General features: G+C 40.6%; 1 long non-coding RNA gene across 1 annotated transcript in view; it reads left to right on the top strand.

The window, feature by feature from the left end:
- Window positions 1-1,399: 1,399 nt before the first annotated feature.
- LOC309692873 overlaps window positions 1,400-26,439 on the top strand; it is a 43,272-nt gene continuing 18,232 nt past the window's right edge. Inside the window, exon 1 of the long non-coding RNA XR_014272508.1 lies at window positions 1,400-1,495. This is a non-coding gene — a long non-coding RNA (uncharacterized lncRNA). The remainder of the gene's footprint in view (window positions 1,496-26,439) is intronic.

The raw sequence follows: 26,439 nt of genomic DNA, 5'->3' as shown, positions 1-26,439 counted from the left end.
TGAGCAAAAGAACGAGACTGCGGATACAAGCTGCGGAAATGAGCTTCCTTCGAAGGGTGGTTAGCCTCTCCCTCAGAGACAGGATGAGAAGTTCGGCCATCCGGGAGGGGGTCAAAGTAGAGTCGCTGCTCCTCCAGTTGAGATGGTTCGGACATCTGATAAGGATGCCTCCAAATACACTTTTAATATTTTTTTAGAGAATGCAAAATATAAGGATTTAATCTTAGTGTAAATTTTGTATTTATCTTGTATATTGGTTTTATTCTGATTTTTAGTGTTTATGTATGAGTGCAGTTTTGATTTGCATGATTTTATTCTGTTTATATTGCATGGTTTTTAGTGTTCTATTTTGACATGGTTTTAATCCACTGTGGACTGGCTGCGCATGGGACAAATTAGTTGATAGGGATCAACTGCTGAGGTATGGGTGTGTCCAGAGGTGGCCTATCGGCTGTGTAAAGACCTTTTAAAAGCAGGCTAGCTGAGCACTGGGAGGAGAGAGGCCTCAGATATGAGGAGGAATGTGTGAAGGCCAGGTGAAAAGAGGAACCCGCTGCCTGATTGTATGGGTGCGACGCCTAATCTGGAGACGGAACAGCCAGCATGACGTGGTAACTGTGAGTACAAGAAAATAATTATTATAATATGATGTGTTAAATTTGTTTAGATCAGAGGAATAAGGAAGGATTGGTCTGTTTTAGGTTGGCTTCGCTGTAGGCCTGAGAGTGTGTGTAATTGTTTAGAGGGAAAGGAATTTATGGACACTGGGGGTCTGCCTGCCATAAAAGGAGACAGGAAGCTACAGTTGGAGGTTGCTGATGCTGATGCTTGTACCTTTAATAAAACTCATAATTGTTATAAACTTAGAAGTAGGTTTGTAGGAGACTCTCCACCTTATCTGTAAATGTAAGACAACAAGGCCAATGGCCCAGTGGATGCAGAGTGGGGGTCTCAGTGTTTGTAATATGTTAACTGTGTTTTCTATGTTGTGTAGAGGAATTTGGTGTAGCTTGGGTGAGATTACTTTTATGACCGTCAGGAAGTCACGTATGCAGAGACACACACTCACACATCCACACGCACACTCACTCACCTGCACTCACAAAGACACACGGGTACGCGCATACACAGGCACTCACATGCTCGTGCACACATACAAACACAGAGTTTGCAGCACACCATGGGGGTGTGCTGCAAACACAGACAAAGGAGTGAAGATCTGCAGAGGGACACTGGCCTTGCACGTCTCCCCTTCTAGAAGATGCATGCTTAAATGAAGATGAATAAAGATGAATAAAGGTTTTGTGAAAATGACTACTGAGTCCGGTGCCGCCTCTGGATGCTTCGAGGAATAAAAAGAACCGGGGTGAAACTGATTTCGCAACAGTTTTGGTGCCGAAAACCCGGGATTCGCTCAAGGCTCAGAGAGGACGAATTGGCAGAGCTGAGATCGTGAAAACGAGGCGAACAGAGAGCTAGCTCAATCATTTAAAAGGTAGGCACCACCTGTTTATTTTCGAAGTGTGCAAATTGAATAAAGTTTAAATTATCTGTTCGCTAAGTTGAGCGTATCACAGTGTAAATTCACTCAGTAGAATAAAGAGGCGGCTAGGGCCCGTCCCAGTGCGACTAAAGCAAGAGACTTTTGCTAAGAACTTCAGTTTGATGTTTAGTGTGCCGTAAGAAAATCTCAGTGCGTTAAAGCAGGAGACGTTTGTTATGGATTTGTAAGTGGTGTTTCATCCGCGACGGTGTGTGATCCGTCTTAGTTATTAGGAAAAAAGTGGCAGTGTTGTGACCCGTCCCCGTGCGTTAAAGCAGGAAACGTGTGTTACTATTAGTAATTAGAAAGCGGGGTTTAAGGCCTCGTCACCGGCTGAGGGCCGTGTGTGTTCCGGGCTTGGTTGCCCCACCTATTCTCGGACATGGGAGTAGGACCTGTGGGACAGGAGATCCAGGCTGGTAACCTGGGGATTCGGAACTCCTAAATAACTAAGTCTGGGTTGAAGTCCCTGTCGCAGTCTGAAGTATGCATAAAAGCAGGATTGCTTTGGCCGGTTAGATTCCGAGCTGAGTTGAACCAGTGCCTGATGCAGAAAGAGGACTGTGTAATGTGTGTGAAAGCGCAGTTAGAGTTTGTGTCTTGTCCGAAGTAATAAAAAGAATTTGTGTGTGTTTGCGGTGTGTAGAAATCGCGGCAGGAGGCCATGTCACAAATTGTTGCAAACTGTGAAGTCAATTGGGGGGTTGAATTTGGTTTTATGTTTTGGGGAAGAGAAACCACGGTATCAAGTCCATGGCGCAGTTTGAATAATTTGTGAGGTGTACAAGAGCGGACGGCACCCGCTCTGTGTGCGGATCAGGGCGTTGTCCTGAATCAGCAGAGGAAGTGTCTCGCAGAAAGTTTGAATGGGACTGCGAGAAGTATGAGGTGTGTGAGCCAGCCTCAAGGGGCGGGTTCACAGGTGGAACAAAGGAGGAGTAAAATGTGTGTGTGTGTGAGAGAAAGAAAGGTGGGGGTGAGTGACCAGGCTGTGAGTGTGTGGGTGAATTCCTTGATGACAAAAAGGGAGACAAAGTACATCAGTTGATTTTCTGTGAAATAATAATAGTCAAGAAATCAAAGTGATCAAATAGGAGAAAATGAACTAAAATAAATAAAGAAAAATAAACAGTGGATTAGTGTTAAGTTAATGATAAATAAATTGATAAAATTAACAGTGACATTTAAAGGTGACCAAGTACTCAAGGATGATTGGAGAATTTGATCGTGGACTGCATGAGAACTGTTGGGGAGAAAGGAGAATGAGGTTGGAGGAGTGAGTTAACAGGTTAACCCTTTAAAGCCGGTCGGAGCGGACACGCTCCGTTTTGCATAACTATTTTAAAATCCCGGTAGCACTGCAACCACGTAAGCTAGCACAATAATTTTTTTTGCATATGAAACCAGAGGAGTTGTACTTACATCTTATGCCATCAGCTTGTCCTAAGTCACGGTTTCCTTCCACATATAGCTTTGCAAAAACTGCATAAAAAGCGCTTGCAGCAACAAAAATATAATATTCCAGAAAAACGCTTTGCCGATTCGATCAGCTGTTTGTAACACTTCCTACGTCCATCAGCACGAACTATCGCAGGTCCGCCATGTCCTGCCCGAAACCGGAAGTGACGTCATTTTGCGGAAATGTAGTTTTTTGTCTTCAGGGCCTTATGAGCCTATACTTGTGTTTTTAAAAGTTATGTTTGACTTTATGACTTTCTGTATAATTTCTGGGATGCTTAGGACTCATATTGAACTGCTGGAAATAGTTTATTTTGATGCATATGCTGTTATTTTGCAAATTTGCATCTTAATATTTATTTTCGTTTTTCCTGCAGTGTATAAAAATTGGTGTATTTCAAAAATAAAACTATAAAGAAACTCAAAATAAATTTCCTGTGATGGGAAACTATTTTTTGCAACTTTTTTGTATTTGCAGTTTTGAGGGATAAGCCTCTTAAATTTCTCTAACTAGAAATATATGTTAAAAAACAAAAACGATTTTCAATTTTTTTGTGCTTTATTGCACTTTTTTGAAATTCATGTAATTACTATGCAATTAATGCAGACATATTATTAAAATTTGGGCTATAATGGTTGTATTGATGCATAGCATCTTGAAATGCTCCCAAAAATGGCACTACAGCATGTAAAAATATAATATATGCTCTGACGGACTTGGTTCTATGGTCTTAAAGGGTTAATGTGTGGGTGGAAAACAATGGGGTAAAAAAGAAAAAAAGAAAAAAAAAGAAGAAAAAAGAAAATAAAAAGTGTGGAAGTGTGAGTGGGAAATTGTCTCCAACTGGGGGCAGCAGTGATACTACAGGTCACCTTCTTCCCCTGCTGGACACAAAAGAAAACATAAATCAGAGTGTTGTGGATGAAAATAATTAACAACAACATCAAGAAGATTTTTGTGTTTGCGGTTAAGAACAAATAAAAATTTCATTTTCGGGGTTTAAAGTCAGTAGAGTTCAAAACAAAATAAGTGGTGATGTGTTGCTTTAGCAGTGATTAAAATACATATGCAGTGACAGTGAATAATGAAAGTCACTCAGTCTGTCGATTACAGGTGGGGAACGGACCTGGATCAATTCTCCACGGGCAGCAGTCGGAAGAAAAATTATAGGTTAAGATCATTAGAAACACACAGCCCGAGTTTTTGGCTGAATTGTTTTGCAGCTTCCCATCCTCATCCTGAACAAGCAAGCTCCAAGGAAGCTAATCTCTCCTTGAAGACGAGGAGTGCAGTTCCAGAAGCACAACCATGAACATCAACAGTGGACAGCAGTCCAAGAGACAATACCAGAGTCCTGACCAGAGAGGTGCAGCAGCGCTGTGGGCAAACGGCATCAGAAAGAAGATCCATCATCTTGATTGGATGAATGGAGATGCATTTCCAGCAAGCTGCAACTTCACTGTGTGTGAAGGACTTTTGAAAAGACTGTCTGAGTTTGACATTTGCCATGTTGGGAGCGAGATGGCAATGAAAGAGACAGTGGGACAAAGAGATACACGGGACAAAGCTGAAGAGAACTGACTGCCACTGGACTGCAAAGTGGAAGAAGAGACCAAAGTGAAAGAAAGAGCAGGTGAGGACACAGAGGAATGCTGTTTTAGTGTGGGGAATCAAATTGGGTTAAGGAATCCGGGGAGACAAACGACTGCCTTGAAGTGGAGGACTGACACAGTGTCCAGACCACCACAAAAGGGGGAGGAAGACAAGCACTGAGGTATGCACGTGTACTGTTAGAAAAAATGGAAAGGTGACACCACACATGTGGTGTCACCTTTCCATTTTTGGGCGACCGTGGCTCAGGGGGTTGGGAATCGCATCTGTAACCGGAAGGTCGCCGGTTCGATCCCTGGGCTCTCTGTCCTGGTCGTTGTGTCCTTGGTCAAGACACTTTACCTTACTTGCCTACTGGTGTTGGCCAGAGGGGCCGATGGCGCGATATGGCAGCCTCGCTTCTGTCAGTCTGCCCCAGGGCAGCTGTGGCTACAACTGTAGCTTGCCTCCACCAGTGTGTGAATGTGAGAGTGAATGAATAGTGGTATTGTAAAGTGCTTTGGGTGCCTAGAAAAGCGCTATATAAATCCAATCCATTATTATTATTATGTACTAGAGGTAGCATAAAATCATACACAAAGTGGCACACATCAAAAGAGGGTATTTGTAGAAGGGGTTAACAACACACAGCATGGTTGCTGATGGTAACCTGCAAGCATTTGGGGTTTAGCTGTGCCTGACTATGACAGAGATTTTCATTTAGATGTTTCTGAAACAAAATTTGGAGTGAACGGAGTTTTGTTTCAGAAAAAAGGGGGAATGTGAATAAAAGGATACACAGAAATAGAAAATGCATTAACCCGACTAACACACACACACATGTAATGAAGCTCATTAGGATCAAACACAATTTTAAGTAGGCAATACTGTTACCATCATCCTGTCTGAGAAGTGATACATAGACAACTGAATTAGTATTATTTTGGGGAATATGACTGAATGATAGCAGGGGTGAACAGAATCCTGCAGCCAGAGTTAAAATGAGTGAAACTAGCAGATTTTTAGTTTTTTGTTTCTGATGTATGGGGAAGGTTTTACCGTGGCACACACCTGGGGACAAAGGAAGAAACTGATCATTTCAAAGAATATTGCGTTTGTGTGAAGCGTGTGGGATGGTTGGTGAAAGTTTTGGGGATTGGCTGAGGCATTTTTCTTTTTCACCAAGTTCTAGATTTGGTGTGTCTTTACTTTTTAGAGAAAGAATATTCTGGGACAAGTCCTAAGACCGGGCTTCTGTATTTTTATTTTTCATTTTGATCTGTTATTTTTATTTTATTTTATTTTTTGTTTTTGAACAGTGCACTGGGAGTTTTGTTTGAGAGTTTCTTTTCTTTAAGCAGATCTGCACGATGGGAATTAAAAGTGCTATACGACATGTCAATAAAATCGTTGCAAGTGAGTTTCTCCAAACTTACAATGGCCTCGGGAGAAAGCCACTTATTTGGGACAATGAGAGTCCCTGTCAAAAAGGATTCAGCGAGTTAATCCGATCTAAAGTTCTTCTTTTTCTTTTTGAAATGACGTCATTTTGCTGAGGGTGGAAATGAAATGCGACGATAGTTTCCACTATCAGCAAAGAAGTATTACAAAAGAATAGTTCAAATTTTTTAATTTTTGCAAGTTAAAAAGCAAGATTTGGAGCAGTTAAAAAAACTAATTGAGCTGATTCAAAGTCCTAAAAAGACATTTTGTCGCATTCACCAAAAAATGTTCCCTGTTGGAGTTGGAAGATTACAGGGTTATAATGGGAACTCTTTGGAATCAAATTCCTTGTTGTAATCGAAATAGCATCAGCTCAGTAATTGATTAATATCGCATCAAATCACAACAACAGTTTATTTTATGTACTTTGCCTTTTAATCTTGATTTTGATGCTTAGAAAGCCTGTTGTTTCAAATTGTGTGGGACTGCGGACTACAGGACCACTCCCAGCTGCCACACTGTGGTGGGACCAGGCCTATATTTGTATATTTGTACGACTGATAACACTCAGGTGGGATGTGGGCTAGAGTACCATAGAAGGTCCTTTACAATGAAGTCTTCTTTGTGAAGCAACTGAGTCCAAAATCAATGAGCCTTAAACGCGGGACATCTGTACTGGTTTCTATCAAGATATTCTCCAACTTAATGTCCTGGTAGAAGATGTTCTTGTTTTGAATCTGGAAAAAAGCAACGGCTGGCAGGGAAGAGACTAAAGCGAATGCAAAGAGAGAGATTGGGAAGCATTCTGACTTGGTTTAGAAAGATAGGTGGCCGGAAGGCAGTCTGTATGTGAGTAGGCTGGTTTCCGAGAGTGTTGCAGGCTGGATGGTGGAGAGTGGGCAGGCAGATAGGTTGAAGGTACATACTGTGATCCACAGATTGATTTCAGGCTTGGACTTGCACACAGTAATGATCCAGCTGCGACTCTTGCACTCCAGTAGGGACTAGAGGTAAGTATCTTGGCAACTCTGACAACCTAGGCAAACAACTAGGAGGAGACGAGAGAAGACATTAACCAAAAGAGACATTGGAGAACACAACAAACAGGAGGACCAATCAGGTGGTAAAACACTGCCACAGCTGCTCCTTTAATACGACCATGACTTACTAAAGGGCTCTGGTAATGGATAGATGACTATCATTGTGTTTGCACAATGTTTAAATGTCTTTTAAGTTTAGGTAACATGACCGACTGTGCTTGCCATATGATTTAAAGTCAACTTTATTAGCTGCATTAAAAAGGGATTTTAAGGAAACACTCAATGTATAAAGGCTAATTTGCACCATAGAGTTGTTCTCTCATAAACTGATATAGATGGAACACTTCTGTAAGTACAGAACGTTATGTCACCGGATTGCTTGGTTGGCTGGTGCGCAACCAACCAAACAAGCAATCCCCTCCACACTGTTCTCTTTTATAAAGTGCTTTACAAACTGCAACATTGTGGCTCACAGGTGGATTTTCGTCTTTTTAAGACATTTTTAAGAGCAGGGCTTCATGGTGTAAATTAGCCTTTATACATTGAGTGTTTCATTTCCACTTTAAGTGTCCTTCTGGTCTCTTGGCTGTCTGAGATGTAGTTATTACCTTTATTGCATTGACTCATATTTCTGACCATGTTTTTCACAACAACATTCCCAACATTATTTTGAGACTCTAAACATGACTTTTCATCAGTCTGCTCTGATATGTGCTGATTCAAAGGCAAAACGGTGGGGTGGTAGTCGTTTACGTTGGCCTGCATACCACAGGCCCAAGTTTGGGTCAAAATCTCATAGATGCTCACAGATCATTTCTAGGATTTTTTTAAAACATTTCATGCTTTTTCAAAATATGTGTCTGTTGTTTAGATGTAGAGATTAAAAACAGCTGGGTTAAGGTTGAATATTAAAACCTACTGCGTTAAAAAGTTGATTTGGGTTCAAATACAGTTGTTGCCACATTATTTCAAACTATGTTTCTCAGTTTCCATGGTGACTTCTCGCTGCTTTCTGTACACCAAATCCACGCTTCTGACCAGGGATATACTTCCTGCTGCATTACGTACATGCTTGTGCTCACTTGCTGACATGAAAAAAAAAAAAAAAAAAAAGAACAATCTGTGTTCATGAACTATGTCATGACCTGCTGTGAGACGGGGTCCTATCTTCAGATTTACAGCATGTCATGTCGGAAACTGTGAACTGCACTAACTTATGTGTAGGTGGTCCCAGTCCTCAGCACTTAAGAGTTTTACAGCAACTAATGATTATTATTACAAGAACAGCCCGATATTCAGACTGTTCCTATGTGCAAAAAAGGCTTGTTTAATCTATTAAATATAAATATATAATGTGACCTGATGACAGTTTTAGCAGGAGCAGTTTTGGCTTTATCTGATGCTTTTCTCCTCTCCCCTCCCCTCCCCCTGAACTAATGGAACTGAAGCATGTGTTTCAAAATCTGCAAATTCAGCACTGAGTGTGACTATGAATAATAAAAATGAGAAAATTAATGAAAAGTCACCACTGCTGTGTGCCTTTCAGCTCAATTGGGGCCAGAGAGACAGTGTATTTACAGATGTATAACAAAAAGAAATACTACAGTTTCACACTCCACTGCAGTACACACATGGGAACACACACAAAATCCACAAATCATCTTACTAGCTTATGCAATATTAAGAAGAGCAAAGCCTCCCCCTGGCTCACCTGTAGTTTGCACCCAGGCTTCAAGGTGAAAGGCTTGTGTGTCTGAATATACAGATGTATCCAGTCTGTATAACTTAATCAAAGCACGGGAAGTAATAATAAAAATAACAACAGGGAAAAAACTGTATATCAGAAGCCTAATTTGCAAAAGTACAACACTTTCTTATCAGGTCCAACATCTAATTCACTCTGAAAATTCATCATCCCACTATGCCAGGCCCATCGTTGTGTGAGCATGCGTGTCTGCCAGCACAGTCCACAGGCACAATATGTGTTTGTGTTCTCATCCAATCCAGCCAGATGTTGGCTTTTCTGAGTAGGAGGTGTGTGATGCTAGGCAATCCATGAAATATGGTGGGAGAAGAAAAAAAATCTATCAAATTTTATAACTGACATTCTCAGGTGTACAGCCGTGGAGAAACACATTGGCATTTTCCCCATTTGGATAAATGCGCTGGCATTTTCACCAGTTTTCGATCCAAAATACGCAATGTGTTCATTGATTAGGAAAAATGAAATGAATCAGTATGCTCAGCTAATATGACTGACTTCTGCTTGCATTGTCCTTTTAGAATCATTTCTTTCAAGCATTGTATTTGGTTTTGGTCTCAATGAAACTTTCCCCCATGACCACTAAATTACCAGAAATGTCTTCTGACTGAACCCCCTCATGGTTCTTCACTCACTTTTGATTTGAGCCAACTGTTGGTGTCAGGGATGTCAAAGATCCCTGAACCGGCCCACCAACAGGTCCAAATCAGCCTCATTGATGGCAATGTAAAGTGTGGGGAAAAAAAAGAAAAACACAGCCCTGGTCTATGGGATGGATTGAACTGCAGTTATAATAACTAATATTCAAATCAGTATTAACCTGTTGAGGTCTATGTCATCATCGTAACCCTAGATTTGTATTTTTTTTTAAATAAATTGCATATTCTGATAGCTTAGGATTAGAATGTGGATAGATGTTACATTACAACTTAGAAATCCAAGGGTAAACCCTAATGAATGGAGATCCTGTGATAAATCAATTTTCTTGTAGACTCCTGGTGGAGCATAAGTCTGCAACAACACCACGCCAACGGACTCTGTTCTGGGCCGTTCTCTTCAGCTGTGTCCACGTCATTCCGGCTGCCTTCACTTTGCTCTTGACAGATCTTCTCCACGTCTTTTTGGGTTTCCCCACTTTCCTTTTTCCTTGTGGGATCCAGTCTGGTGCTTGCCTTGTGACGTTGTCGAATGGTTTTCGAAGTGTGTGGCAAATCCAGCCCCTTTTTCTCTTCTTGATGAGATCCTGTGACAGTCCTGTCTATTTAGGGACAGGTTGTTTGAATATCCTAATTAATACTGAATGCACTGCAATAAAATTTTTCTTTGGATTTTGCACATCAGCTAAATTTCATACATGTCATTTCTTTAGTTTTCGGGAATACTTCACCAGGCTTATTGAAGGACATTCAAAGGTCTTCTTTGGACGTTGGCTGCCTTTTGTTCTTTTTTTCTGTCACTGCCAGGATTTTAATAGTTTTGCAATTTTCATTAGTTTTTATTTTTATTTAGTTTTGACTTCAGATTTTAAAATTTTATATCAGTTTTAATTCGTTTTTACCATTTGTTTGTTAGTTTAGTTTTTATTTTTTTGAAACTAATTAGTTTCAGTTTAGTTTTGATTAAGAATAATAAGAATAAGAATAACTGTATTTATCCCGAGGGAAATTCTTTTGTCATGTACATGCTCAAAGCAGCAGGAGAGACAGAGGAACAGATGAATAAGATATACAATATATACAATAAGAATAGTAGTATACAGTAACATACAGTAGGATAGTGCACGACATAGTATTAAATAACTCTAACGAAGTAATATATATAACTATATCCTGGATAATAAATAACTTAACTATCAGTGCAGGCGATTCTAGAAAGTGACATAGTATTGTGCAATAGAATAAAGGGAGTAGCAATGTATGATGGGGGGGATGAAACAAATATTCAATAAGGTACTGTTGGGTAATATTGCACGGTCTGAAAGGGAACAGAATAACATTGGTAATAGTCTCAGGAAAATCACCTACAGAGTGAGGAAGAGTTATACAGTCTTATTGCCACTGGCACAAAGGATTTACTGTGGCGGTCAGTTCTGCATTTTGGGGCAATGAGTCTTTTGCTGCATTTGCTCCAATGGTCCATCATGGGGGCGTGCATGGGGTGACAGGGGTTGTCCATGATAGAAAGAAGCTTTTTTTAGCATTCTCCTTTCAGACACCTCGTCCAGGTTCTCAAGTCTGACACCCAGGACAGAACCAGCATTTTTAATCAGTTTGTTCAGCCTGTTGGCATCAGCTGTCTTCACCCCACTTCCCCAGCACACATCTGCAAAGAACACAACGCTCTCCAACACCGAGTGATAGAATATGGTCAGCATTTTCCTACCAACATTGAAGGACCTAAGTCGCCTCAGTAGGAAAAGCCAACTCTGCCCTTTTTTGAAGATAGCATTGGTGTTCTTGGTCCAGTCCAGTTTACAGTCCAAGTGTACCCCCAGCTACCGGTAATCCTCAACGATCTCCACATCAGCCCCTCTGATAATGACAGGGTTAGGAGGAGGAGCCTGCCTCCTAAAGTCCATAATCAGTTCTTTTGTCTTTGTGATGTTAAGTTGATGTTAAGATTAGTTTCAGTTATAGTTTTAGTTTGCAATAATTAAGTGTAACAAAATCCCAGTTTCATCATATCAGTCATTCTCTTCTGCTTATCCTTGGGTATGTTGCTATTCCAGCTACCATACCCTGCACCCTGGAAAGGTCGGCAGTCTGTCGCGCAGGACTAACACGCAGAGACAGACAACTCACATTCCCACCTATGAGGAACCTATAGGTTCTTTAAAAAAATAAAAAATTAGGGCAGATGAACAACCATTGAACTATAAAAGATATATCTTGGCCCCAATGAGACTCTTGCAGCACTGGGTGTTCGTAATTTTGGTTCAAGTGAATTGTTAAACTTTTTGAAGGCAATTGACTCACACAGTTGTGTAGATATTCCAGTCTCAACAAACATATACACAAACGCTTCCTCTCGCTTGTGATGTTCCTGCGAATTGACCAACCAGCAGCCATCGGGTCACCGTTGGAAGCACTGCATTAATGTTGTCTTGCGATGCATCACGCTGCCTTGCCTGGGGTTAGCTTCTGTTTCTGGGGATGAGGGTTGGGCGTGCTCACAAGAAGGTTAGCCTTCTTGTGCGAGCTTTTCAAGTGCACTTTAAGCTTTGTGGGATTTTTTTCCCTTTAGAAATGTCCCGCATAATTTGTCTCTTTCCACTACGAGACACTTGCTTTGTCTAAAACACAGTCATATTCAAAGTAATCCCAAATTGGACTCTAGCGATTTCTCCCGACTTTTGCTGACATGATTCTGCGTGGGACGGAGCAGCAACACAGACGACTCGACTAACGTACTGCCACCTGCTGGCATAATGAGACACAGCAAGAAAAAAACCTGGAAGCTACACTTCATTTTCACCCTAGACTATTGTATGACACACACACATCAATTAAAACTAAACAATTTTTCGCTATAAATTCAGTTAATTTTAGTTAGTTTTGTGACCACTCATTACAGTTTTAGTTAGTTTAGTTAGTTAGTTTTGCAAAGTCTTGTTTTTATTTTTATTTCTGTTAACGAAAATGTTTTTTCACTTATAGTTTTCGTTATTTCATTAGTTTTCGTTAACGATAATAGCCCCTGAGAAACTCACTCTTGGACCTCGCTCCTGGCCTCCTCTGTACATATTGATGATGATTTGAAACAAAAATTCCAAATTTGTATTTATCCCTCTATAAGACCTGTTGCCAGTGACTCAGTTCAGTTCTTATGTAATTTGACATGCCTCCCAGTCTTCACTTAGACCATTTTGAAGGAAATTTCAGGGAAAAATAGATGGTCCAGATGCATCACTCAGGCTTTGTGTCAGGTCATTGCTGGATTTTTTCCTATTTTTTAAGCACATGACTTTCAGACAATGCATCTACTGTAGACCGTTCGTTTGGGCCTGACACTGAGACTTTTGTCCTGCACTTGTCAAATTTCTTTATTTTTTTTTAATTTTTAAAGACATGCTGAGACACACCACATTTCCAGCAAATAGCTTTTTTGTAATTAACCCTTTACAGCCGATCGGAGCGGGCACGCTCTGTTTTGCGTAACTATTTTTAAATCCCGGTAGCTCTGCAACCAAGTAAGCTAGCGCAATAATTTTTTTTGCATATGAAACTGGAGGAGTTGTACTTACATCTTATGCCATCAGCTTGTCCTAGGTCACAGTTTCCTTCCACATATAGCTTTGCAAAAACTGCATAAAAATCACTTGCAGCAACAAAAACATGATATTCCAGAAACACGCTTCGCCGATCCATCAGCTGTTTGTAACACTTCCTATGTCCATCAGCGCGAACTATCACATGACCGCATGACCTGCCCGAAACCGGAAGTGACGTCATTTTGCGGAAATGTAGTTTTTTACTATCGGGGCCTTATGAGCTTGTGTTTTACTTGTTATGTGTTTTAAAAAGTTATGTTTGACTTTATGACTTTCTGTGTCGTTTCTGGGATGCTTAGGACTCATATTGCACTGCTGGAAATAGTTTATTTTGATGCATATGCTGTTATTTTGCAAATTTGCACTATAATATTTATTTTCGTTTTTCCTGCAGTATATAAAAATTGGTGTATTTCAAAAATAAAACTATGAAGACACTCAAAATAAATTTCCTGTGGTGGGAAACTAGTTTGTGTAACTTTTTTGTATTTACAGTTTTGAGGGATAAGCCTCTTAAATTTCTCTAACTAGAAATATATGTTAAAAAAACAAAAACGATTTTCAATTTTTTTGTAGTTTATTGCACTTTTTTGCAATTTATGTAATTACTATGCACCTAATGCAGACATATTATTAAAGTTTGGGCTATAATGGTTGTATTGATGTATAGCAACTTGAAATGCTCCCAAAAATGGCTCCACAGCATGTAAAAATATAATATAAGCTCTGGCGAACTTGGTTCTATGGTAGGTCTTAAAGGGTTAACTTGTTGATGGAAAAATACTATTTAATACCAGTCAGGCTGTATAATCTGGCATTTTCTTAGGTTTGACAAAGGTAATAGGAAAACACCGTTTGTTTTTGGGACAGGCGTATGGTAACAAAATTGGTTCTTTGTTTGTTATGTGTAGATAAAACACTGATTCCGACTTTGAGTTTGATGCCCTTTATTTGTTTAAATGATTCATAGTTCAGTGTTACGTGGCTTCCCCTCAAGAATGGTCAGGTACAAGGCACTCAAAGGAATATTACTGAAAAAGCATCCAATGTCCAAAGAAAATCTCTAAAAGACTTTCAGAAATACAGAAGAAATATTGCTTAAGACCACCTTAAAGATTACAAGATCCCACTCCTTGGAAGGAAAATATAAAGAAATGTGGGGCTGTAGAATTTTGCACAGTATTGTATATCGTTACATACCAACCAAACCGACATTCAAATCAAAGCACAGCTGTATTTTGTGATAACTGCTAATAAGGAACTATTTCAGCATTTGAAAACCAAACCAAAGACGATGAGCATGGGGAGCATTAGCCAGCTAAGCATAAACACACAGTCTTTTTTGCTTTTCTCTCCTGTGTTTGAAATAAGGTACGAGTCTTGAGTTAAAGCTTCCCCAAAGATTACACTTCTGTGTTTTCTGTATTTATTGGTGCAGGCATGCTCTGCTTCTGCTAACTCTAATGTTATTTGCACTCCTATTCATTCTGGCGGTCTGCCACAATTCAGTTGACTTTCATTCATCAAAGGGCTGTCTGCATAGGCTACACAACTGAGCAATAAGATGTTATTGTGACCCAAATACTGTACCACCAGGTACCTTTCCAGAATTTTATTACACTGGAACCGACTGGCAGTGTTTCTATGAGATGATTTTATTATGAGGCACAAGAGTAAAGCGTGAAAGGCTCTTGAAAACCCAGTGTTCTTATAAAATCTGAGTTTTTCAGCTGTGAGAGTGCTTGACTTTCAAATAAAGGCTAACATTTACGTATGAAAATGTATTGATTTTCACCCTCTGCCTGCTAATGAGAAGAATAAAAATATATTATTAGGGTGAAGCTGAGGACATGTTTAGGAAAAAAAGGCTATTTGTCATCTCCTCTGACCTCTCTCCCTAATCAATGATTTCAATTTGTGCATTGATAAAAGAGAACAGGCTTAATGCAAGGACTAGACAAAATGCTTCAGGGGTCACATTAAAAATGCAAAGTGGGAGCTATCTCCAGCGCCCTCACTGGACGTTGTCCAAATATAATATTGTACCCCTGCAGCAATTATAGGGATCGCTGGAAGGGTGGCGACTGCAAGGAAATGAACTCAGGATCAATCTCAGCACTTATCAGGATATAAGTAAGTCGGCCGAGGTTCAAGGAGACTTCAGGAATCTATCTGGCACCTGACGCAGTGCAGCTCTGGCTGGGAGAGGACGACTGCCAGTCGGGACTCGACTTTTCAGCCCATTTAATTATGCTGCGTCTTTCCTTACACGTTCCTCAAATGTGAATTCAACTCACTTTCAAAGATTCATCAAGTGTCACTGATATACCTATTGTAAGTTTTAAAAGATGCATTGCTTTCCATACAGTCCTCCTCTTATGTATGCTGTAGCAGGGGCGCATAATCAGGTACTATGATACAATCTATTTTCAAAGTCAAAGGGTGATGTATATCTTATATTTAATTCTACTGGCACTCTATGCAGCTCATATTCCCACCACTGGCATCTGGCTTGCATTATAAATGGGAGCCGTCCCGCTTCGATCAGTTACAACAGTCAATAAACATTTAAGATTAATTTCTAAAAAAATGCGCGTTGACTGGCATGACATGATTGCTGTGATTTTCAGTCTGCCGAAATCAAATTTGCTTGGCATTTTTAATCATAACAATACCTATTATAGACCTGAGGGCGTCCACGGTTGTTAAGGATCTCTTAACACACCTCTCGATCTAAATCAATGTGGTACATTGTGATGTAAATTGCCATTTGGGCTTTGAGTTTTCCGCTCAGTGATTGAGAGTTCAGGCAGTCTGAATTATGTGCCAGGTCTTTCTAATGGTGGCTCATAATTTCACAGATCAATGAGCATTATCTATAGCAGTAAGAAAAAAAAAAGTTGAATTTGTAATGGGGCCAAACTCAATATTCTACACCCATTGTTCAGCAAGGACACGGCCTTTTGAATCCTGCTGTGCTGCCAAGTACCACCTTTGAAATAACCCACTTGTCTGATATTCCATCTGAATTGAGATTTTTCTTCGCCTCATTTCTGACACACTTAGTGTGCAGAACACTGAGGCTGAACTACCAAGAGGACAGCTGTGCCCAGGGGCCCGAAACCCCGGGGCCCAGGAAAGAAAGTTGACTAACCAACCTGCTATGCATACCACTGAAACACAGTCCACAGAGAGCAGATGGAATATAAGGTCAACAGGATTACTGCAGCGTTTTGGAAAATAAATATATATCTTTTTTACAGAGTTAGATGAGAAAACAGATATTACTGCACATGCCAGTTATATATTAAATGTGAAAATGGACCTTTAAAGGACTAAGCTTATTCAATATAAATAAAGACATGGGAAACAACCGTCTAAAGTTATAATAATGTGGCAAGCAACACTGATAATGTTACCAATAACCCCCACTGTCAAAAATAGCACATGAACTACGGGGGTGCTTGTTCTGTCAGGGTATGTGAATGAATCTGAAGTTAGAAGTGACCTATGTCTGAATGATGGAATACTATCACTTTAACACACTGATGGAGGACAGAGTTGTTATGTATCCAATTGTCTTCATCCTGACGACAGCTCTTCAGGAAGCCATTTATTCCTCAGCTTTCTATCTTTATGCAAAGTAAATCAACTTCTGACACCTTTTCTACTAAACAGACAATTCAGTTTAATTTATAAAGTGCCAAATCACAACAACAGTCACCCCAAGGCACTTTATATTGTAAGGTAAAGACCCTGCATACATCCAGAGAAATGATCAGACAGATTGTGTTGCAACAATTATTTTTAATCCATCATCATGATAGCCTCATAGTTAATTGCTCACATTAAAAAAGGCTGGTCATGGAATAAAAACTCCAAGAACAAGCACAGTGAAATTGTTGCTTTATTATCCTATTCTTTAAACTGTTCTTTTAGAAAGTTTAAAGAATATACTTAATCTTGCTATGTAATTCTTCAGGACCATCGATATTGGGGTTTATCTCTATTTAAAGCCCCCATGTTAATTGGATATGCCTGCTGGCTTTTGTGTGTAATCCAACCAATAAGCCCGCAAGCTAAATAATTACATCATCCAAGCATTTCCAGTTTTAAAGAGGACATGTTACAGTGTGATCATTTCCAGCTACATTCCTTATAACGTGCAAGTAGCTTTGCATGAGTTCAAAACAATCTTTATTTATCAGTTACTGGGCCGTGCACCTCCTCACCTCTGTCTGAAACAAGCTGTTTTAGCTCCTTTATCTTAGGTCAATCTCTATTCTGATTGGCTGCCCCGTACAAACAGAACAGAATAGAATAGCCGTTTATTTTGAAAGGCTGAACAGCAGGTGGGAGGGGGTGTCTGTTCTCACAGTTGTTGCTTTAGATCAGCGGTCCCCAACCTTTTTTGCGCCACGGACCGGTTTATGCCCGACAATATTTTCACAGACCGGCCTTTAAATACAACAAAATAAAACTAGTACCGGTACCGAAAAAAGAAGATTTATTCATAACACACGTGAAAAAACCAAGGAAAACCGAGTAAACGATAAAACCGATAACAAAATAACGCTGAAAACCGATAAAAACCCTGAAAACCATACATTTCACACCTGAGCCTCAACTCTCGCGACCCGGTACCAAACGACTCACGGACCGGTACCGGTCCGAGGCCCGGGGGTTGGGGACCACTGCTTTAGATGACCTGTGATATCACACAGAGCAAAAAGAAGATTTCTGACAGAGACCATTTAGAGCAGTCTGTGCTCTGAATGCCGTGTTCACACTGGCACTGCTATCTGATTGATACTAGCACGACAGACGTGATTACTTGTTTCTACCATCTTAGGTCAGAGGTTGACTTAACACTTTAGAGACAGACACATTTACATTCCAGGTCTCCAACAACAACAAAAAAAGTTTCAAAATACAAGATAGCTAAAAGGTGTGTTTTTTATTTTATTGACTAATTATTGTGGAAAATAAAAATCCCAGTGATTTAGTGGCCATTACATAATCTGTCTTTATAAGGTGAGAGTGTAGGTATCTGTATTGATCTCGACATTAATGGTCCTGTATTTATTGGATCAATACAAGCACCACCTCTGGGTCCACTTTTAGGTTTTGTTTCATTCACTGTTTGGTTAGGCTTATGCTGGGCAGACACTGTGCGATTTTTTTCAGTCGCGCGATTCAGCTCCTGCTCAAACTGTACGGTTGACTCGCAGGGGTTAGAAGTTCATAGGTCACGATGCAGGGTCTCACACTATACAGCCCGATGCTCTGATGCGACCTGAGTGCTCACACTGTGCGTCCATAAAATGAAGGTTAGAACAGAAATTCTGTCGCTCGCTCTCTCTCTCTGTCTTTCACTCACACAGACACGCACACCACCACCATCAACTTTGCTAAATTGCTAATGAAAAACATTGATCAGGCAGCTGTGATTGAGCAGCAGTGTAAATCCAACTATTTTCAAGGTTGTTGTGTCGTGATAATTTTGTGAGGCCACATCGAAAAGGCTCGGATGAGCTTTCCAAAGTTCTACAAGTTGTACCTCCATCGCTTGTGTCCAGATCACACGCTGCACAGCCGTGCTGCGCCGTCTTTTTCGCTGACATTTGTGTTTGCGCGTGCGCAGTGTGACAAACTGCGGTGACACCCTCGCGACCAAGCGATTGATGATCGGGAGCTCGTCGTGAGGTGTTAATCGCTTCTCGTTACCCCACGTATACTACACAATGCACGACGCACGATGAAGGCCAAAATCGGGCCGATCGCCAAAACGGTCGCACGACTCAAAAATCGGCTCAAAATGGGCCAAAAATCGCACAGTGTGAGCCCAGCATTAGCCACCAAAACTGTTTGGTTATGGTTCTGAAAAAAGCACACTTTCAGGTAACATACAGCCTTTAACAAAACGTTTGACAACACATTACAAAAGTTGTTTTTTTTTATGTTTAATCATCTTTTAACTTTAATGCATGAAAAGTAAACTGTTCTCTGGGGAAGAGACTGCTGCAGGGTTAGATGACCGAAACTATGACAAATACTTCTTAAACAGGGATCAGCTGCGCATGTTTGCCCGAGAATCATCTAAGAAGTTAATCCACCAGTTAGCAAGCAAAAGAAAGAGCTTTCCTGGTGATATTAATCTTTGCAACGTTCCAGCTCTCATGCTGTAGCTGCATTTATGCTGCTGCAAAGACGCTTTATTCACATATAGAACAGGTTTGTCGAGGCAACAAGGCCGGTGAAGGATTATGTTGCAAATGTGCAATTCATAACATCATAACTCAAAAGGATAGATACAGGTTACCATTCATGCAATCTGTAAACTCAGCACAACATTTAACAAGCTACAAAGGTGGCAAGATCCATCCCAGAATAACAGATGACTCCGAGCAGCCTTCTCATAAAGAGCTTAAAGAGCATGAAATTCAAACACAGGTAATAGAAGCCTGGCTGTATAATTATGCTCTTGTCTCATGCAGTGGTGCCTCCGTTTCTCTCTTTGCTCCAGGCCAGTTTGTGATCCAACAGGAGCTTCCAGAATAAGAAATGAGGAAGGGATCAGCAGTGTTGATGCAATTTGCAGCAGGCAAGTGCATTCATAGATATTTGCCCAAAAGACATGAATGGGTTAAGCTATTATGATCTGTGCGGGGCTGATAAACGGAGTCCTGCTGGGTACAGAGAAAAAGAAAACACCACTTTTTCTTTAAGGTATGTCTACACAGCCTACGGGGTGAGCATGCATAATCAGGGTGTAATTCAATTAATACGTTGCCTCCAAATATCCCGGGCGAAAAAGCTGCTATTTATTTGTAGTACGAGATGATAAACGGTGCGGCTCACTGAGCCGAAAACTGGATGGACAATAACTAAGATAAGATGAAATCGTTTATCGATTTGAGATGATGCTGAAAATTCAGATTTATGGACGCAGGAGGACTAATACTGGGCCCGGAAAGGACATCCATCACCACAGGCATCCACATGGCCCAATAATATGAGGCAGCTTTATGGACACATTATGAGCAAGCTGTCTTAGGGTTTTTAAAGCAACATCACTCAGGATGTCAAACCCATACTGGTGTGCATGTACTCACTATCCATTCCTCAAAGACGTCCATAGCAGCAATAATCTGCGGTTTAGACGGGCACGCCATCGTCCAATAATGCCCCAAAGCTCTGGACATTTGATGCACAATCGCCTTGTGAATTTGGCGGTAAATGCTGTAAGCCTTTCTGTTATCTTTCTTTCACATGCTGCCCCCCCTCTCTGAAACAATCCTTGTTAGTTAGAAGTCCCAAAGATGCCAGAGCAGAGAGAGAGAGAAGACGCATCAAAGTGCCAAGTATTGTGGTGGATGTCTGCAGACCCTGCTGGCTTCACAACCCAACCCTGTGTTCACGCCTACGCTGCCTCAAAAAGCAGCCACAGTAATTGCAGAGAGGCTATTGTTTTGGGTTTTTTTCCTCTTCTTGTTGTGCTTTTTTTTCTCCCCTAACTGCTTAAATAATTGTGTTGACAAATGGTTGGAGGAAATTTGAGACTTGAAGAGAGACCATGGGGTCAGATTGGAAATGACAGTCGCAGAAATTTGCATTGTTTCTAGCAGCGACTTGCCTTTTAAACGCCACAGCGTGTTGAATTTCAGCTTTCACAAAACTCCAGGTGCCTCTTCTTTACACTAGAAAAAAGGGCTTAACAAAGCGTGGCATTATCGCAATTTTATCGATGCCTCTAAGTCTTCAGACAGAGACAGCCTTTACTCTTGCGTTTCCAAGGAGGACAAAGACAGTTTCCGACAAAATTTCACAAACATCTGCTGTTTTTGTTTATTCCTCACAAACAAATTAGTGAAACATGAAAGCAGGACGCTTGTTTTTTCTGGGGGGGTTTAATTTAAAACACCCCAATATTTTTAACATATGGCAAAATTTTGACTGAAGGAAATTATATCAGCTGAAATCCATCAACGCGGCCCTCGAGGACAGGTCGAATGGGAATTAATGCTTTTAGCAAAGACTAAAAATTCAATTTGTGTTCTGTTAATCAAGTGCAAGAGTAAGATAAGTTTAGCCTCGGCATAAGGAGTATTGAAATTAGGCCTCCAGAGTTTTTTGAGCAACAACTTTACAGTCTAGGATTATAAACTCCAGAATGTCAGCTAAAAAGAAAAAAGACAAGCCCACACGCACACCTGCTGTGCACACCGAGCTGTTAAAATATATTGGAGCCAAACTCATGAGAGCTATAGATCTAATACGAAAACCACTCAGAAATTTATAGTGTAGCAAAATATATGCTGCTCATAAACCTGCGGCACCTATAAGTGCAATGTAAACAGTGGTGTTTGACTTGGAGATGGTCAATTGTGTCCTGCCTAGCTAAACAGAGCACAGCAGATCTTTGAGAGGTGCTTTTGGCATTATTATAAGCAGCCAGGGAGACGGGGGAAACATACTCATCCTTCATCATTTCAGGAGTCGAGCCCTGCCAGGTATTTAGAAAGCTTATTCCCTGCTGAGTTGCCCCGCAATTTAATCCAGAAGCTCCAGTCAGAGAAGACAGATGAATCGTGTCATCTTCCAAGAAGCAAGAGAGTTGAGTGATCTGAAATCTCAAGTCAAGAAATAAAGAGAGAGAAAAAAGCCCCTCATTTTGGTCTCTATAAGAGGGGATTAGGTCTAAGAGACATATCTCTAGGTGATAGCTCGTTCCAGTGATTTAAAAAGCTGCAAATTAAGAATTATATTATCTCATATCTAAATTATTTTAAAAAACCTAAAAGCCTTGGCTGTGACTATACGGTTTTTCACATGCACACTAACTATGAAGTTGGTGAGACAAGGCACATAGATAGATAGAAAGATCGATAGATAGACAGATATTTCAGCATTGCAGCAGCAAATTAACACTGATTACAAAACACGTAAAACACAGTCACACCTTAAATAATTGCTTTTAGAAAAAGTACACACGGTAATTAATAGTTATAAACTAAGAAAACCATAAAAAAATCAATGTGATTCAGTAGAGTCAAGTCACAACAACAGTCACCTTAAAGCAAAATTTGTGTGTGACAAAAACTTTTTAAAAGTTGTGCGCATGATTTTTTATTATTTTTTTTTGCTTTGTTTCCCTTCTTTTGTATCTTACAAGCAAAAAAAAGGAAAAAAATACAGTGTTGGCAACACACCGCCTGTGAAATCTCCTTGGAATAATACTGTAACTTATCAAACTACTTTTTAAAACGGAGACATAGCATGGCAATGTGCAAAAGAGATTAGGCAAATACAAATACAAACAGTGTATCCTACCTAACATACGGCCAAATAGCTCCAGGGCAAAAGTGCAGTGGTTTCACTCCACAACCCTTCTGCATTCCTTTGTGCAGTTTTCTGGCTATATTTTTCATTACATTAGCAAACCTCCTCCCCATTGGCATCCACAGGCACTTCATCCATCTCTTCCGCCCTCACAGTAAGACCACTTTGACTGCTTTCAAACAGTAAAACCGCACTTCTTGCTGTACAAAACGTACACCTTCAACAGTACAGCTGTCACAAAGAATTATGTTTGAGCAAAAAGAATGTGTAGCATAAATTCTTTATCAGCATTTGTAGTACAAGATATTTTGAGATAACTTTGGAATAATTTTTCAAAAGCGGTACAGAATGCTAGACGGCTCACTAAATTACAAAATATCTTTCCTTCACACAAATAAAGACTTTTCTAAAGTTAAATTACACAGAACTGAAAAGGTAAGCTAATTCAGAACAACCTCTAGTTGTTGTTTGAAACTGGTTTCCCACGGACTCCCATGTTTAAAATGGCCAGCTTCACATAATTAAAACATATATTTACTGTCTGGAGCAAAATGCTTTAATAGTTTTGGTCTCAATGTATAGTATTAACATTTTCACTGTCACCATTTTTGGCTTCAAAAATCTGAATGTGGTGGTAAAAGTGTTTTCAGAGTCCAAGATAACAAGCTTTCACATTGGTTCCTATAGGACCAGAGGTCTTTTTGTAACCACAGCTATCACCACCTGATGGCCTTCAGATAGAATTAAGGTTTAAGGAACTTCTGCATTGGCTTAATGTTTTGACTCAGAAGGCTCGGCCATGTTTTATATAGTCTGTAGCTTATGAATTCAGCTAAAGTTCAACATCAGTAACATCATAGCACTCACACAGCTGTAGAAACTCTGTCATGCTAGCTAGCACACAGTACGAGTTATTGTAACTGACTGTAAAAAGTCAGCACAACGAAAATAAACTACACCTAAACTTGGTTTATATCTGACCCAGATAGACTGCAGGTCATAACTTCTTACCTGAAGTTCAGTTCACCTGACACTCGAACTGGCGGCCGCCTCGGGTCTCTCCTCCTCCTGCCTCCCCTTCTCTTGTTGTGCCAAAAAATGATTTCCAATGTTTCCGTGTTATTTTTATGTGTAATATCGTAACGTATGCTGCTAAATAGACTTTGGTGAAGAGGTATTACAAAGGGGTTATATATAAAATTTAAAAATTTACCTGTTTCTCAATTATCTTTGCAACTGTGTTATTGTACTTACATTATAATCAATCATCTCCCTGTTGTCCACTTAAAATATGTTTACAGAACTATTTTTGCATTTGTTGCAATTTCAGCTGTCCTCTTGGCCACATTTAAAGTCAACAATGATTTTTTTTTAACTGCATAAATAAAGGATACATAAAAGTCACTTCCAAAAACTGATGGCTTCTACGTTGTTACAGGAACGTTGTTTGTTGCTCAAGATGATGTGATATCATTCATGAGTGATACATTTGACATATGTTTCAGATATTATAGACCAACAAGTTATTTATAGCAGTTTAAATACAAGCAATCAGTTTTTGGCAAATGCCGGAAATCTGTTTTTGGCAGACAATCACTTTTTGGCACAACACCCTCATCCACCTGCTGGCCTCTGTGGAAGCTCCACCACCAAACAACTTTGGTGGTGGAGCTTATTTTTACACATCGGCCAGCATCTGGCCAATCCACCACCTTTCATTGTTTATACCGTTACAAGAAAAACCCCCATCGGCCCATAAGAATGAAAAATCACCATCGGCCGACCGGGCCCGGTGGGCCGATGGCCAGTCCAGCTATGGTCGGTATGAGGGAAATTTCTTTTGCAGTTCGTCTGACTTGCGCTTTGGGATCTTTTAAACATCATTGGGCGTGTTGCTGCACGCTGTCTGTCCTGTCTGTGAGCGCAGAACAAGCGCTCACAAAGCAGCAGTTTGGGGATGACGTCACACACATGGGTCCTCTGTCAGAATATAGGAAAACCCGGACATTTTTATCATCTGCAATATCTCGAAATCCCCCCGGATAGAACGTGAAAAGAGGACATGTCCGGGGAAAAGATTACGGCTGGTCACCCAAATGATAATAGGAAAATTGATAAGAAGTTTATCATTCTGAAGTGTCTTTCATTTTCTTGTTGTTTACAATATTTTAAATTGTGTTTTTTTTATTTTGTTTTTGGGGATGCTTTATATGCAGTGTAATTCTTTGTTTTATCACTGAAGGTTAAAATTTCTTTCACTAAACCTGCCTGGACTGATTCGTCAAGTAACTTACGGATATTTGAGCGGCACTTTGCTCTGTTTCAGAGTTATGTACTGTAAATGTGGTTTAAACAACGCTTTAACACTGAAAACATCTAACCTGCTGTCATTGTCATTTTTCCAGGAAATCTGAGTGTGTGCGTGTAAAAGAAGTGCGGGCATTGTTCCATGTATTGCAAATTATTTAATTTCAACTTGATTCACTGTGATAAGAAAAAAATGTAGCCTAACTCCTGAAACGGATTAATTTAATCTCATTTTTATAGTCATGGCATTTAATGATATATATATATATATATATATATATATATATATATATATATATATACATATATATATATATATTAGTCATTTCATTGTATGATTTATATTCTGCACAGCTTATGTGAAAAGTGGCAGTCCTGGAAAAGAAAAAGAAAATTGCAGTACCTTGTTGTGGATTTATTAAATGGATGATGAAGGTATATAATGTGAGACCGCATTATTTAAACCAACAGCAGAGTCAGAGCGTGCTTGTTTAAGCTCCAGTCAGTAGATACAAAGAAACACTGATACTTAAGCTGTTGTTGCCATTTTAGCTGGGCAGTGGCAGCACTGCGGGGGAGATAAAAACTGAGCCACGGGGAGCAAACACTGACTGTGTATTCTCTAGGGGCCTTTTCCACAAAGTGAGCATAGTCAGGACTTCACAAGTTTTATAAAACCAAACAAAACAATGGTAATTTCTGACAACTGATCCCCCAAAGGTGGATTTTAATTACTGCCTATAACAGAGAGGATGTAGCAGTGTTCCAGTAAAGTGTTTAAAATGAGCTAATTACAAGTATAACACTCTGTTACGAACTTGTATGTCCGTGTGTTTGTTTGTGCAGGTGCTGTGTTTTTGTCTATGTTAATTTAGCTGTGCCAGGGCCCTGTTCCGATTGGTGCGTGGACTTACTGCCCCGGCGTGATTGGATCCAGCTGGAGGACCCGCCCAATAAAAGGAGGCTGGAGCGCTACAGCGGGAGAGGTCCTCGCAGTTCTCCTCATCACCCAGCAGTAGTCCTGTGGTAGCCGCTGGCTGCAGTATACGCGAGAATTGTAGAAGTGGAGTGGGTAGGGGTGAGCTGCCGTTTATTTTGATCACCCGTTTTCTCCTGTTTTTGAATTGGGGGCTCGTCCTCTGCCTTTTTCTGTGGGTTTTTGCGTGTGTTTGGTCTGTTGGCGGTTTTCTTGGGTGTGGGGGTGGTAGGTGTGTGGAATTATGGAGTTTTCTTTGGATGATTTTGTTACTTCGCCTTCGTGGGATAGAATTGTGAAGTGCAGGAAAGCGGATTTGCTTATCATTGCTAGTTGTTATGACGTTCAGGTGTCCTATGGTGCCCGCAAAGCGGTGGTTAGGGACGCTTTGTGTGCAGAGTTGGTGGAGCGAGGCGTTCTTCCTGCCCCGCAGGCAGCTGTAGAGCAGCCTGATGGCGGGGGTGTGAAGGTGGCTCCGGAGGCTGAGCCGGGGCCGGATCCCAAAGGGCCTGTTAACGTGCTACCAGCCGAGGCGGACTCTGATGCGGCTGAGGCGGGCTCTGACACAGCCGAGGCGGACCCTGATGCTGCTGGGGCGAAGCCTGAAGCAGCTGAGTCTGGTACGGCCGGGGAACCCCTGGCGGGGCGGTCTACGGAAGATCTCCGTTTGACCCTCCGTATTAGGGAGGTGGAAGCCCGTGCTAAAG

Source organism: Aulonocara stuartgranti, assembly GCF_965226115.1.
Source record: "Aulonocara stuartgranti genome assembly, chromosome: 17".
Lineage (NCBI taxonomy): Eukaryota > Metazoa > Chordata > Actinopteri > Cichliformes > Cichlidae > Aulonocara > Aulonocara stuartgranti.
Note: the sequence above shows the minus strand (reverse complement) of the source record. Positions and strands in the feature narration are given on the sequence as shown.